This window comes from Mauremys reevesii, linkage group 12 (genome assembly GCF_016161935.1).
Source record: "Mauremys reevesii isolate NIE-2019 linkage group 12, ASM1616193v1, whole genome shotgun sequence".
NCBI lineage: Eukaryota > Metazoa > Chordata > Testudines > Geoemydidae > Mauremys > Mauremys reevesii.
In genome coordinates this window covers 3522955-3539549 of record NC_052634.1, presented here as the reverse complement: position 1 = coordinate 3539549, position 16595 = coordinate 3522955, and the positions used below count along the sequence as shown (strand labels likewise).

Here is a 16595-nt window from a genome sequence, read left to right as displayed (position 1 = left end):
ATTCAGCAAAGCAGGTGAGCACATGCTTAAGTTGAAACATGAATCCCACTGAAGGCCATGGGACTTAACCTCCCACTGAAGCACTTTGCTCAGTCCGGGGCTTGGGCAAGACTATTGCTGCGGGGAAGCTGGCAGATGTGTGCAGTAGCTTCAGAAGTGTCTTATTTTGCATTCAGTGTGGTTATGAAAAACCTTCTCTGACCAGAGGGGACACGCCCCACCTTCCATCTCCCTAGTTCATGCCCTTGGGCACAGAATGGAGCCACTGTGGTATTAGTTCAAGGCCTAACTATTGAAGGCTCCCTCATGGTTAGAGCAGATTTGGGGTCAGGACTCTTGAGGCTTCACACCGTGCTTTAGTCTGTACCATGGGGATTTTAGTCCACATTAGCATGGCACATGCTAACAGGCCAATGTGGACCCGGCTGTCACCCACCAAGGGTTCCCTACCTTGCGTTAATGTCATTCCAGTTCATTTGATGATCATGATGGTCCCTTCTGATGTTAAAGGTGGTGAGTCTATGAGAACATGCACTAGGAAACTTTTAGTGCACACCAGCAGGATCCATACAGGCCCGTTAATGCATGACACACTAGTGCAGACTAAAATATATGCCCTGAAGGTGCAGCCTAAAGTCCTTGAACTACATTGATTCACTATGTAACCTAGGGCATGTTGCTTCATCGCTGTGCCTCAGTTTCCCCATCTATAAAATGGTGATTCTAACACTGACCTACCTCACAGGCTGAGATTTAATGAATATTTGCAGAGTGCTTTGAGATCCATGGACGGAAGGCAAACCCCCGTGCAAAAGTATTATTGCTCTCAAAATACCGACTCGTAGCAGACGGCACTGAAAATAAAATATATTCTTCCTCTGCCGGGTTACTTGACTCATTAATAACCTGCAAACATTCAGCCATATGTTATGTTTTATCACTTGACTCACATCATTATGACTTTATTTCCGAGGGGCCCAGAACAAATGAAATGCAGTTATAAAGGTTATTTAACTATTAAAACAACTATTAATTAAAGTTTGCCAAGTCTGGGTGACTCTGAGGATGAAAAGCACTAGGTAAATGTCAGTTATTATTTAATAAGCCAATGTTATCGAAATATGCCACACATGAGCAACATTCCCTGTGGTGGCTGGTATCTAGCTGCTCTCCACTCTTAATATTTTGTAAATTATCTGGAAGGCATGTGATGAATGTGGGATTGATTTAGTGCTGGATCTGATGCCACTGGAGACTAAAGCCTCCTTGAGCTACAAAACAGGAATAGCACTGGCAGCTGTAGTGCGAGCGTCACTCATTCATGCCATCCCCTGGCAAGAAAGGGTGAAATTTGATTTAAAAAAAAATAATTTAGGCAGATAATATCTGTTTATTTTAAATCATTTTTTTTCAATTATCTGTTTAAATTTTCACAGTTGCCGGAAATGGTGGAAGGTCAGGCAATAATTATTTCACGAGAGTAGCCATGGAGTTCCAAAAGTTAAAGTTTTATAACCATCAAAACACAAATGGCCAACATCACATGTCAAAATATTCAAAGTAAATAGCCTTAAGTCAAACTCTGATAGGTTCCCAAGTAGCATTCTCCAAAATTTACATACAGGCAAAGTAAGATTATCGTCGATGGAAATACATTGTCACCGGTTTGTGTGTGCGTGCGCAGTGAAATTGACATTTACCGACCTATCCCATCCTTCCAAGCCTACTTTTAAAGCAGTTCAGTCTCTATGGCTTATTCAGTCTTTGGCCTCTCTGCTAAGACGGCCAGCACTGGGGCCAGTTAGTGCCAGTTGTGGTGGACGTTGTGACTTTGTGATGGATTTGCAAGTTGTTCCAAATACAATTTGCTTACAAAAATTCTCTCTCTTCATTATCACATTGTAAGCTCTTCGGGACAGGAATGGTACCTGTCTTTATGGCTGTACAATATCTAACATCCTTCTGCTCCCCTGGGTCTGTATCTTTCTGTTCTCTCTTGTCTTGTGCTTCGACTGGAAGCCCCTTGGGGTCCTGATGCTAACACAAAGCAGATAATAAATAATAATAATAATAATAGCATCACAATAGAGGCCTGATCTCACTCAGGGTCTCTAGGTGCTGCTGTGATGTCGGTAATTAATATTAACCCTTTGTAGCTCTCTGATGTGGGAGGGCACAGGTGGGAATATGGGCATCAGGCTGCAAGCCAGGAGGAAGAGGGAAACAAAGCAGCCACTGCCTTTTTCTCTGTAACAGGAACTTATTGCAACTCCCTCTGTCATTCCCATCAAAGCTTAGTCTTCATGTGGAGAATGTGCCCAGGCTTGCGTATAGCTTCCTCTCACCAACTACAGCCAGTAATGAGAGTCAAGCATGGGAACCAAAAATGAGACAGGTGCCCCAATGTCCTCCCAAGATTTCAAACATGCCCCAATTTAAAAAAAAAATGAAATAATAAAAATAAAACAATAATTCAAACCTTTTCATGCTAGAGAAAAAGGAAGAGAAAAAGAGAAATGAATATGGAGCAGAGAACTGAGCATTAAATCAGGGACTGAGAAGCCTGCCAATGTTTTTTAAAAAACAAACCAAGAAAATGAAAGGGTTGCGAGCGACTGCCATACCGAGACAATAATCACTAATCAAGTCAAAGTTTCATTCTAATCAGTTCAGTTGTTAAGGGGAGAAAAAAACAGAGCAAATGGCTGGCTTTGAAGAATTACCATTCATTACCGCTTTGTGCTTCAAGATACCATCATCAGGGCTGAGTCCCTAGCCTCATTAGCAGCCCTGTCTGACTGCAGTGTAAGTGCCTGCTCCCACTGAAGTCAATGGCAAACCTCCCTTTGGCTTCTGTGTTTCAGGCTCAAGCCAAGAGATGAAGGATGGCCCATGGGTTTTGGTGCTACCCTGAGTCTTGGGAGATCCAGCCTCAATTCTGCCACAGACTCCCTGGCTGACAGTGGGCAAATTGCTTAGTCTTTTGTGCAGCAGTTTCCCATACATAACACAGGAGCACCACCTTACTGCACATGGGTGTTGTGAGGATCAATGCATCGATGATTGTGAGGTGTTCAGATACTATCATGATTAGCACCTTTGCTGGATAGTTATTTGGGTAAAAAAAAATCTCTAGACCAATATTTTCAAACCTAAAGGCCTAAAGTCAGGCTCCTAAATCCCTGTTTAGGCATCTGCATAACAAGGGTTCTGGTTCTGAAAGGTGCGGATCACCGACAAACCCCACTGAAAAACCATGCGGTTGCTCAGACCTTTGAAAATCAAGCTACATGTATGCAGGGTGCCTCCACGGGCATACTGAGGAACCAAGTGTTCGGCACCAGGTTGGAAAGCTTTGGCCTGAGGAAGATAGTCTCAAAGGCACAAATAGATGTTTTAGGCACCCAACTCCCATTGAAAGTCAAACTCTCCTTTGAGCACTTAAAGATCTCTGCCTCAATGCCCAAAGTTTGGCTCTAAAAACCACACGGAGACTGGGATTTTCAAAAGACCCAAAGGGCATGTATACATTGCAAAAGACACAACCAAAACCCCAACAACAACGACGACGCAGTGGTGCATCTCAGAGCCCAGGCCAACTGGGCTTGTGCTACATCTCTGCTGCTATTTTTAGCCCCATTCCCACTTCAGCTGGAGCCTGGGGCCTGAGACCTACCCCCTCACTGGGTTTCAGAGTCCAAGCGGGACTGGCTTCACTGCTATTTTTAGCCCCATAGCATGAGCCTCAGGGTACATCTATACTACCCGCCGGATCGGCTGGTAGTGTTCAATGTATCGGGGATCGATTTATCGCGTCTCATCTGGACACGGTAAATCAATCTGCTAATCCACGTCCGTACTCCACCTTGGCAGGAGGAGTAAGCAGAGTAGACGGGGGAGCCGCGGCAGTTGACTCGCCGCCGTGAGGATGGCCAGGTAAGTTGAACTAAGATACTTCAACTTCAGCTACGTGAATAGCGTAGCTGAAGTTGCGTATCTTAGTTCGAACCCTCCTGCTAGTGTAGCCCAGGCCTCAGTCAGTTGACTGGGCTCTGAGACGTGCTTCTGCAGCAGGAAAGAAAGGGGGTTACTGTGTAGACATACACTAAATGATTTAGGCCTGGGCTACACTAGCGGGGGGTTCGAACTAAGATATGCAACTTCAGCTACGCTATTCTAAGTTGAGGTATCTTAGTTCGACTTACCTGGCCATCTTCATGGTTGCGAGTCGACTGCCGCAGCTCCCCCATTGACTCCACTTACTCCTCCTGCCGTGGTGGAGTACAGGCATCGATTAGCAGATCGATTTATCACGTCAGGACGGGACGCGATAAATTGATCCCTGATACATCAAACACTACCCACCGATCCGGTGGGTAGTATAGACGTACCCTTAGTAGCACAAACCCCATTGACTGAGACACTTAGAATAGTCAGGACACACTTTCGGGAGCCTAAATATGGATTAGTGAGCCTTGGGATTTGGGTGTGTTTAGCTCCCTTTGGTATGATTTTCAAAACCCTCTGAGTGCTCAGAACCCAGTGCTTTTTTAAAAAAAAACAGTAATTTATTTAAGAGCCTCACTTTAGGGGTTTGGTTTTAGAAAATCTTGGCCACAGCCCCTATGGACCAACACTGGGCTGGAACAGGCAAGGGGTGAGCCGGGTGGCAAGAGTTTCGTATCATAGGGAAAAAAATGAGTGTAAGCAGGGGTAGGACAGACTAGCACTGGAAGCTAAAATGAGAACTGGTTTTATGCTTTTGGGCCCAACCCTAAGCTCCTTCCAAGTGCTTTACAGCTATTAAGTGTGGTTTTCAAAAGCTCTTATGCCAATGCCAGCTGCTTCTGCTGCAGTCAATACAAGGTCTAGCGTCAACCTCAATGGCAGCAGAGTGAGACCAATGTGGAACGCTCTTAGAAAATCGCACCCTCGCGTCATTATTCTCTCTCCATCCCCAGGAGGTAGCGTCAGTTTACAGACAGGGAAAGAGGCAAAGGGACTTGCCCACACAAACGAAAGAGTCACCTTCAGAGCCATGCTTGGGAAGTGCAAGTTTTCAGCTCCCACCAGTGACTGCGCCACTCTCAGTTTTAAAGCCGGATATTGACATTATTTATAACTATTTACTGATGTGGCTTAGCTGAATATAGGGGTTACATTTGGATCTCACCTTCACCAGTGCAAATCGGTAGCATTTGCACCAAAGTACCTGGAAGGACTCCAGATCCACATTGGTCCAGCTCACATTAGCATCCCTCGCATTGCCAGTAAAGGCACCATATTTGATCCCAGTCCTATATTTTTCCATAAAGCAGCTCCTGTAGCACAGCTCCCCAAACACACTGCCACTGGGCTGCAAGGGGAAGTTCACACTTCATGTTTCCTCTGCTCAGGAGGAATCAGTTGGCACGAAATATCATAGTGCTTTGTGCAACTATCCACCGGGAACTGGACTCAGACTCCCTCCCCTGCCTCCCTCCCCCTGCCCCCCCAAACTCATTTCACAGAGGTGCCTTTTGCTATGAAGTATACTCAGGGCAGCTCCATGGTTATCTTGGGAAGCTGGTTGCTGCCCATGTTCAGTAGTTACTTTTCCGGTAATGCTTGTTAATCAAGCCCGCTCGCACGATAGAAATGCCTTGATGCTCATAATGGGGCGTACTCCCAGCGGGGTGATCTGCAAAGAGTTTACTGCACAACTGACATTCACACTAATGGGGGCAAGCAGCTAACACTCCGTGTTGTAAATTAATTCCTAATAGTCCAGCCTGGAACCCAGCAGCTTCCAGCATGTCCAGCCCCACTCAGCTATTGATCTTCAGGTTCAGGCCTCCTTGCTGATCTCTTTGTGCCCATTTTGCACATCCAGAAGTGAGGAGGATATGGTCCCATAGACCACCATGAAGCTAAGCTGCCTTGAGACCTAGTGCTACTTCCCCAAGCTTTACAGAAACCGGGAATGGGGGTTAGGGGGGCAGATGAACAAAGAGATGAAAGAGAAATGCCATGGGGGGGGGGAAGAAACCAGAGAAAGGGAAAATTAGAAAGTGACAAGAGTAGAGAGGAGGAGGGGAAGAAAGGAGCAAAGAAAAAAAAAAGAGGAAAAGAAGAGCATACTGGGGTTATTATAAAATGTTTAAGAACATAAGAATGGCCATACTGGATCAGACCAATGGTCCATCTAGCCCAGTAGCCTGTCATCTGACAGTCATTGATGCCAGATGCTTCAGAGGTAACGAACAGAACAGGGCAATTATTGTGTGATCCATCCGCTGTCATCCAGTCCCTGTTTCTGGCAGAGGTTTAGGGACACCCAGGGCATGGGGCTGCATCCCTGACCATCTTGGCTAGTAGCCATTGATGGACCCATCCTCCGTGAATTTCTCTCATTCTTTTCTGAACCTAGTTATACTTTTGGACTTCACAACATCCCATGGTAACAATATCCACATGTTGACTGTGTGTTGTGTTAAGAAGTACCTTTTATGTTTGTTTTAAACCTGCTGCTTATTAATTTCATTGTGTGACCCCTGGTTCTTGTGTTAGGTGAAGAGGAAAACAACACTTCCTTATTCACTTTCTCCACACCATTAATGTGTGGGGTTCTCAAACTGGGGGTTGGGACTCCTCAGGGGGGCACGAGGTTATTACATGGGGGGCAGGAGCTGTCAGCCTCCACCCCAAACCCCGCTTTGCCTCCAGCATTTATAATGGTGTTAAATATCTAAACAAGTGTTTTTAATGTATAAGGGGGGTCACACTCAGAGGCTTGCTGTGTGAAAGGGGTCACCAGGACAAAAGTCTGAGAACCCTTGTTATAGACCTCTACCATATTCCCCCTCAGTCATTTCTTTTCTAAGCTAAAAATTCCCAGTCTTTTTAATCTCTCCTCATAGGAAAGCAGTTCCACACCCCTAATCGTTTTGGTCTCTTTCTGTACTTTTTCTCATTGAAATATCTCTTTTTAGAGATGGGGCAACTAGAACTGCACACCGTGTTCGAGTTGTAGGCATGCCATGGATTTATAGAGTGGCATTGTGATATCTTCTGTCATATTATCTTTCCCATTCATTATGGTTCCTAACATTCTGTTAGCTGTTTTAACTGCCACTGTTCATTCAGCAGATGTTAGCAGAGAACTAGCCACAATGACTCTTTCTTGAGTAGTAACAGCTAATTTAGACCCTATCATTTTGTATACATAGCTGGGATTTTGTTCTCCAACCAATGTGCATTATTTTGCATTTATCAATATTGAATTTCATCTGCCATTTCCCCCCTGACTTATCGGGTTTTGTGAAATCCTTTTGTAACTCTTTGCAGTCAGCTTTGGCCTTAATTGTTTTGAGCATTTTGTGTCAGCTGCAAACTTTGCCATATCACTGTTTACCCCTTTTCCCAGATCATTTATGAATATGTTGAACAGCACAGGTCCCAGGACACCTCCCTGGGGGATCTTCCTATTTTCCTCTCTCCAGTGTGAAAACTGACCATTTATTCCTGCCCTTTGTTTCCTCTTTTTTAACAAACTGCTGAGCCATGAGAGAACCTTCCCTCTTATCCCATGACTGCTTACTTTGCTTAAGAGTCTTTGGTGAAGGACCTTGCTAAGGCTTTCTGAATGTCCAAGTACACTATATCCATTGGGCCTCCCTTGTTCACATGTTTGTTGACATCCTCAAAGAAGTCTAATAGATTGGAGAGGCATGATTTCCCTTTACAATAGTTTACCGCTATTAATATACAGTAAATGTGGTTATTTTAGCTCACACTCATCCATGTCCATATCTTTCCTGACTTATTAAGTTACATTTCTAAATAAGAGAAGCTAAATCATATGAGTTTATTAGCTGTAAAAAACTATGGAGAGGGCTTTGTATTTGTGGAATTGGCAGCGAAGCACTAAATAACAGCCCTGGATTGAATTGCAGAGTGTTTCAAAAGGAATTTTGTTGGTTGATTTATAAATTAAAAAAAGCCAGGAAGTTGCAGAAAGCCCTGCAGGACTTACTACATGAACAACTTTGTAACATGTTTGTTTCTCAGTTGCTTTTATGTCCTGATCTTGGAGGAAAATCTTTGTTTCAAATTTCCTGGCACTTTGGCTCTACTTTTGGGGCAAACACTGCTTCATTTGATAATGAATGGAAATGGACCCCGGTTCCATAATGACTGGACTTTTGCAGCACCAATTACTAAAACAGCTTTTCAGGTCTGGCTATCTAGAGGAGGTGTGTGAAAAGGGGCTAAGCGCAAGGTACTAGGTACCTGAACTCCTGGGTTATCTTTTTAGTCTCATCCCCAGCTTCCTCACTGTGTGACCTTGAGGCAAGATGCTTACCCTCTATGTGCTTCAGTTTCCCTATCTGTAAACTAAGTATAACAGTCAATGCACAAGGAGGTTGTGTGGATTAATAATGTCTGGGATGTGCTTTGAGATGCTCGGATGGAAGTGACTATACATTTGCAAATTATTATTATGGTCTAAATCAGTGATAATGAGTTTGGTGATTTAACCCCATCTCCAATGGACATAGTAACCTCATTAGCAAATCACACCAGTATGGCATTATTGGCAGTCTCCGATCAGGAAAGTCCCAGCAATCGGGTAACAGAGTCAAGAGTAACGTGCACCAGCAGAGCTGTGTGTGGGGTTCCAGGGCTGGAATAACAGGCGATGCTGCACAGCAGGACCGTGGAACATTGTAGAGGGCCCTTAGACTGGAAACAGCGATTGCTACAGGGCAGGACTAACGGGCATCAAAAGAGCTGTGCAGGGAGTTGGGAACCAAGGACTGGAACACCAGGAGTAGCTGACTGACAGGAGAGAGGCTTGGTGAAATCTCCATTGGTGTTTTCTTGGATAGCTCTTTGTGCAGATTGCACGGCTTTAAATGCCATCAGTCCCTCACATTTATGCACATTTATGAACGTTCATCCCCCAAAATTATGAAACAGAGAGTCTGGCTGAGCATGCAAAGAGAACATTAGTTTTCAGATGTGGCATGATTTATAAGAAAGAAAAGAAATGATTATACTGTCTCTGATTTACTTTCTCTATGTTTTACTAGTGGAATAAATTGCAATTCTGAATGTTGCTTGAGAATTATTACTTATCAGGGGGGAAAGCTGCACCATGAATCTTGGGGCCTGATAACTAATCCTGGTGGCACATGCTAGAGACAATGCATGGGAGGTTTAATTGGGGGCACTGCTGGGTTTGGAAGGAGAGGGGATAGTGTCCCAGGTGATCACTGTTAGGTTAACTGGTGCTAGAGTCAGGCAGACAGAGGACTTCACAACTGAGCTGTAACCCTCTGGCTAACAAGTGGATTTTTTGGTTTTCCTTTCTCTGCCTTCTATGCACCCGAGTTTAACTGAGATATTAGGGTGGAAAATTTGCAGCCCACCAATTCACCTACTCAACCCTTCCCTTGGTTCAGTAAATTACAGAATATCTAAACTGAACCAGACAGGAGAATTGCACTGGAGAATGTCCCTGGAATTAGTGCATCACCCAGATGCTCTTCTGAGTATTTCTTTCAACTATCCCTTTGAGAACACAAGCTGAAGGTATCCACCAAAGAAGCTGAACTCATATGAGGTCTATTCAGCATAAGAAACATCCATATACTACCCTGGTTTTGGAATATAAAAGCTACCCTAAGTATCAGATCAATGATCCATTTATTTCAGTGTCAAATCTCAGAGAGTGTCTAATTCTGGATGCTGAAGATGTTGCTGCATGAATTCTTGCAGTGGACAATTATGCAATCAGGGAAGGTGCTCCAAACCCCAATCATTTAGAGATTAGCATATGCCCTGACACACGAGAGTGTATATATTTTATCTGAATGTAACCACAGATGTTCTCATTATCTGGAAAAGTGGTTAATCCTTTCTGAATCCTGCTAAGCTCTTGTACTTGGTAATGTTTTGTAGCAGTGAGTTCCACATGCCAGTGATACTTTGTGTATTTCCTTTCATTAGTTTTATTGGTTTTAATTGACTGTGCACTTGTTTTTCTATTATGCAAAAGAGTACATGGATAAACAATCTATATACAGCCCATTCTTTTATATAATTCTATCATATTGCCTCTTCTTGTCTTCTCTGTAAATTAAACATTCCCAGACTTTTAAATCTTTCCTCTCAGATAAATCTCCCCGTGCAACTAATCATTCTTGCTTCCCAGCACTAAACCCACTTTATGTCTTTTTTGAGATAGACTGACCTGAACTCAGCGCAGTCTCTCTGGTGAGGGCAAGCCATTATATAATAGCATTATCATATTTTCAATATTATTTTCTATCCCATTCTTAAAGCAGCCAAATATTTTGTTGGCTTTATGACCAGAAGGAGAAGGGGTTTTCACTGAGCGACTCCCCATATCTTTGTCCTGAATAGACACAATTGATTTAGAGCCCTGAAATGTGTACAAATAGCTTAAATAATTCCTTCCAATGTGCATTACCTCACGCCCCTCAACACTGAATTTCATCTGTCATTTTGGTGCCCATTCACTTCGCTCCTGAAGTTCTTTGCAGTCTGGTCTAATCTACACTGTCCAAAGGAGTTTTGAGTTATCAGAAAATTTTGCTACCTCACTGCTCCTTCCCTTTTCCAGATCATCAATAAACATATTATGCTGTCTTGTAGCCAGGTTCGTCCTGGGATATTAGAGAGACAAGGTGGATTAGATAATACCTTTGATGGGACCAATAAAAGAATATTACATCACCCACCTTATATCTCTAATAAACACTTCCATTAATTGTCCCCAACAACAAATTGTCTGTTATTCTCTTCAGTGAAAAGGCTAACAAAAAAGCAACAGGCTCTCTTCCCACTTGAGAGCCCTCACTCCAGGTTCAGGGCTGAAACACAAAGGAAAATGGAGTTGCATTCTCTAGCAACCCTTTCAGCGGGAAGGATCATCAGGTGCACTTAATGAAGTAAACAGAAATATGCAGTGTTCTGAAGTACAAGGAGCCATAGAAATCATGACAGACCATGAAGGCTTTTATAACCACCTCACTAACAGCAGTGGTGACAACTTAGGGCCAGAAGGGGCTTAGCAAAAAAAAGCAGCTACCACATACCACAGGCAGAGAGGAATCAAGCCCTGAAGAACTCTGATTTCTGAACTAGATTGGAGCCCAAGAGTGGCTGCTGTCCCTGCACCCCTTGTTAGAAAGGGCAGCAAAAGGAAAGGGATTGCTTGGGGCATTGCACTAGAAGGTAAAGGTGCAGCTATGTTGGCTGTGATGGAATTACACCATGTGGCAGTGCCAGCGTCCGTGCAGCTGGAGGAAAGCTTTGCAGGAGGCTTTGGGTAAGCAGCCATCTTTTCCTGGGATTTCAGGTTTGTTTCCATGGGGTTCTTGTGGAACCCAGAGAGCACAAATAAACCAACCCCCATCAGTGTCTCTGGCCAGATTCTCTGCGCAGAACTTAAATCCTTCAGCACAAACACGGACACGCTATTCATAGATTCATTCATGGTTTAAGGCCAGAAAAGACCATTAGATCATCTAGTCTGGTTGCTGACACACCATGGGGTATTAACTTTGTTTGTTCCCAGAGTAAACCCCCTTCACTGTTACAAATTTGTGAGTTATTTCTAATCTGAATTTGTCTGGCTTCAGCCCCCAGGCATGGTCGTCACAGAATCATTCTAGCCTGTTATTCTTGCTAGTGTAGCATCACAGACATGTCAGGCTGGAAAGGACCTCCAAAGACCCTCTAGTTCACCCCACCTCCCCACACAGAGGCCACCCCTGAGAGATGTTTGTTTAACCTGTTCTTAACAGACTCCAATGATGGGGCTTCCACAGCCTCACTTCTTCCAGTGCTAAACTAGCCTTGGAATTAGAAACTGTTTCCTACTATCTAACCTGAATCTCCCTGGTTGCCAACCAAGCTAGTTGCCATTATCCATTGACTTAAGGTATGGCACCAATAACACACTAGACTGCTTTCTCTAGAACTCCCTGTCCTAAGTTCTAGACAGCAAAACCCCAGCATCTCCCCCTGAAAATAGCCCAGCCATATTTGTAAAGTTTGGAGCTTAACTGGGCTCAGTTGCAGCTCATGATGTTCCAGCTAGGCAGCATGACTGGGAGCTAATTCTGAAAATGCCTGTTGGGATTTAACTCCCAAAACCTCACAGGGCTGGTTGGCTTGGCAAGGCTTCACTTTAAGAGCATCACTGGGGCAGGTACAGTCTGGTTGCAGGGTCCCTTCTAGAGGGCTCTGAAATGCTTATTTATGTTGCCGCACACCTGCTATGGGCCTGGAGTAGATCTTGGCTTTATGAATAATCTCAGAAGCAGATTAATGATTTTATAACTCTTTAGTGTCCTTGTGCTGCAGTGGCAGAGAAACATTAATCATAAACAGTGTATAACCTTTCTATTAAGACAGACACCCAAGGACATTTCTTGCTAATAGTAAGGAGGAGTTGCTGCTGCTACCAGAGCATGTAGTGTTTTGGACATCCTGCACCAAGGTTGCTTGATCATCACAGGGAACCAGGAGCCTCATTCATTGGTGCCAGTAATGCTGTTCTTTAATTGAGTTTTGCCACCCTTGATGGCATGTTGCAGAGTAGGTAGCAGCTTTCCAGGGCACAGTGTGCTGCCCTCATTTGTAATGGATTTAGCAATGCCTGATGTTGACATAAGAATTCAGAGGATTGTAAACTACAGCTCTGTAATGCAGCAACTGGCATCATCTTTCATACCCTCCCTTGGACAATTAGCCCAGCACTCCTGCCCCTTCCCAAAGATGGAACCCAATCCCCCATGCTTGGTTCTATATACATGTGGGATAATTCACATGGCAGGAATATTGGTATAGAAGGGTACAGCTTGTTCAGGAAGGACAGGTGGGGGGGAACGGGAGGAGGTATTTCCTTGTATATCGAAAATGTATACACTTGCACTGAGGTTGAGACAGAAGTGGGAGGCAGACTTGTTGAAAGTCTCTGGGTAAGGATGAAAGGGGTAAAAAACAAGGATGATGTCATAGTATGGGGTCTATCATAGACCACTTTTAAACAACTTATAAAATTACCCAAAGCACAGAACTTGGTGGCGATGGGGGACTGCAACTACCCAGACATCTGCTGGGAAAATAATACAGCTGGGCACAGATTATCCAACAAGTTCTTGGAATGAACTGGAGACAACTTTTTATTACAGAGGGTGGAAAAAGCAAGCAGGAGAGTGACTGTTCTAAATTTGATTTTGACAAATAGGGAGGAACTGGTTGAGAATTTGAAGGCAGAAGGCGGCTTGGGAGAAAGTGATCATGAAATGGTAGAGTTCACGATCCTAAGGAATGGTAGGAGGGAAAACAGCAGAATAAACACAATGGACTTCAAGAAGGCATAGTGTAGCAAACGCAAAAAAAAGGTTGGTAAGATCCCATGGGAAACAAGTCTAAAGGAAACAAGAGTTTAGGAGAGTTGGCTGTTTTTTAGAGAGCCATTATTAAGCACCTAGAGAGGAAAATAAAGTGATAAGTAATAGTCGGCATGGATTTGTCAAGAACAAATCATGTCAAACCAACCTAAAAATCCTTCTTTGGCGAGGTAGCAAGCCTTATGGATAGGGGTGAAGCAGTAGATGAGCGATATCTCAACTTTAGTAAGGCTGTTGAAACTGTCTGACAAAATCTTTTCATAAACAAACTAGAGAACTATAGCCTAGATGAACGTACTATAAAATAGGTGGGCAACTGGTTGGAAAAGCATACTCAGAGCTGATACCACTGGTTCACAATCAAGCTGGAAGGGCATAGTGAGTGAGGTCCCACAGGGCTCTGTCCTGGGTTGGACTCTATCTTAATTATTTATGAAGTTATTGAATAATGGCACAGAGTACACTTATAAAGTTTGTGGATGATACCAAGCTGGGAGGGGTTTTAAGCACTGAAGAAATGGTTTGAATTAAATAGGCTGAAATTCAATAAGGACAAATGCAAGGTACTATACTTAGGAAGGAACAATCAATTGCACACATATAAAATGGGATATGACTGCCAAGGAAGGAGTACTGCAGAAAAGGATCTGAAGGTGATAGTGGATCACAAACTAAACATGAGTCAACAACGTAACACTGAGAGGGGTGGGGGAAAAGCTAGTATAATTTTGGGATATAAGCCAGATATACAAAATAATTCTTCCACTCTACTCAGCACTGATAAGGCCTCAGCTGGATTACTATGTCCAGTTCTGGGCACCACACTTCAGGAAAGATGTGGATACATTGGAGAAAGTCCAGCAGAGAGCAACAAAAATTATTAAAAGTCTAGAAAACATGAGCTATGAGGAAAGAGGTGTGTTTAGTCTGGAGAAGAGAAGACTGACAGGGGACACAATAACAGTTTTTAAATACATAAAAGGTTGTTATAAAGAGCAAGGTGATAAATTGTTCTCCTTATTCACTGAGGACAGGACAAGAAGCAATGGGCTTAAATTGCAGCAAGGGAGATTTAGGTTAGACATTAGGAAAACATTCCTAACTTTCAGGGTAGTTAAGCGCTGGAACAAATTCCCCAAGGAGGTTGTGGAATCTCCATCACAGGAGGTTTTTAGGAACAGGTTGGACAAACACCTGTCTGGGATAGTCTAGATAATACTTGGTCCAGTCCCCTGCACTGAAGCAGGACTAGATGACCTATCGAGGTCCATTCCAGTCCTACATTTCTATGATCCCTGAAGGGATTATCAAAGGAGTGACAGCCACTGACTGGTAACTGGAGGGACCCATTTTACTTCTGAAGCTGAGCAGGAGGAAATGTGGAAGCGACTTCATACCACCCCAATTAAAGATTCCTGTTATAACACAGCTGTTACAACTCCCTTTCATCCCAGTTTGGCAGATGGCTCCATAGCCCAGGGAAGGAAATGTTTATGATGAAAATGGAATAAAAACAATCCCTCTGCCCTTTTTTGACCTTGATGGGAAACAGCCTCAGGTAATATTGTAAGAAGCATTCTCCCCCACCCCCAACCTATAAGTCTTCATCTGCTTTGCTTTACTGAGTTGCTCTCGCTTACTCTTCAACACAGGCAGCACGACAATTAGGGCCAGCCTCGGATATTTGCCATGAGGTCCAGGAATAGTCTCAAGATCAGAGTGTCCTGGTCCCCATAGTCTCCTGGGAGGGAGAGCTTCCCCAACGCGGTGACCCTGAATCCTCCCTAGTGGATTAATCTCTTCTATGGCACATGTTTTGCAGGAAGAACCGACTAGGTTGCACCACACCAGTAAGGACACTGGTCAGAGAGGAAAGGAAGTGAATCAGAGATCAGAAGAGCCAGAGAAAATAATTCAGTGCAACTGAATTGGCCACACTTTGAATTAAGTATCTTAACTAAGTATTTAACTTACATTCAATAAGACAAGGCTGTATTAGTCAAATACCAACTGATGCCCATAGAAAATTTTGGAGATAATGGCATGGAGGCAGGTTTCTTTTGTTTGATTCATTTTGGTTTTTGAATCTCTCTTCCCTAGTTTCTTCTTTTTATTAACAAGGCCATTTGGTGTAAATCAAGAATAAATCACCAGGGTAAAAGTAATGTAACAGAGCAGCAGTAGGCCTTAGCTCGGTGTTTGAGAGATGCTTAATGGCTTCTTATCCTTCCCTCGTCCTGAGTTAGCTGAGTGCTTAAGCATGGAGCTTTTAGAGTCTCTCCAGATTAAGGTAGCATGTAAATTTACAGCAGAATAGAATAACTACATGTGTGGGTTCTCTTGTTCTAGAATAGGAGTTGCTTTTTCTGGTTTTTCTAAATCCACTTTCGACATGGATTAAGCCAGTTCAGAATTAGTCACTGAAGAATAACTATGTGTAGACCACCCCTGACTTCAAACAACTTTGTACTTTCACTGACTTCTGTGAGGCTTAAAATACCTTGCTGAATCAGGGCCTCAAGTGATAATTTTGTGCATATCATGATGTATCAGAAGAGCCTAAAAATCAGAGCCGGCTAATATCGCTCAGGTTACCCTCTTCCTCACAAACACATCCCAGCCCTGTCTGGCTGGTGAAGTCCGCTTCATTCTAGTGTGCTTTTTCAATCAATTAATTAATTGCTATGGGTACAGCATGGAGAGGAACAAAATTCATCCTTGGTGTAGCTCTGTTTACCTCAGTGGAGTTACTCCAAAGATAGATTTAGTCCAGGATGACTTAAGTGAATGTTGCTCATGCAATCAGCAGGTAGAATTTTTTCTCTCTTCTTTCTGCCTCCCCTCCAAAAAGACAAACAAACAAAAATGCCAAAAGACCCAAAACAAAACAAAAAACCAGCTAGGAAGCTATGTCAGTAAATATCTTCCATTAGTTGGGAATGTGTATGTTAGATCACCACCACTGACATGTGACAACCTTAGTTCTAGAGCAGCAGTCCAGTGAATTTGCAGGTATCTTTCATGTAAAGGTGCTGTTGGTCCCCATTATAATATTTCTTGCCATGATAAAGTAAAAGTGACTCGAATTCGGGAGCAAACCAGAGCTAGGAGTATGGAGCATATACAAGGCTTTTCAAATGACCATAGCCCCTGTTCCCTGGAAAC

The 16595-nt window shown here is 43.5% G+C and overlaps 1 long non-coding RNA gene across 2 annotated transcripts in view; it reads right to left on the bottom strand.

Moving 5' to 3' along the window:
- Positions 1 to 1487: 1487 nt before the first annotated feature.
- LOC120375570 overlaps positions 1488 to 16595 on the bottom strand; it is a 61171-nt gene continuing 46063 nt past the window's right edge. The window contains exon 3 of one of the 2 annotated variants that reach the window (XR_005586639.1): positions 1488 to 2037. This is a non-coding gene — a long non-coding RNA (uncharacterized LOC120375570). Of the gene's footprint in view, positions 2038 to 8746; positions 8821 to 16595 lie in introns of those variants that run through there. The other variant, XR_005586640.1, reaches the window with a different exon arrangement.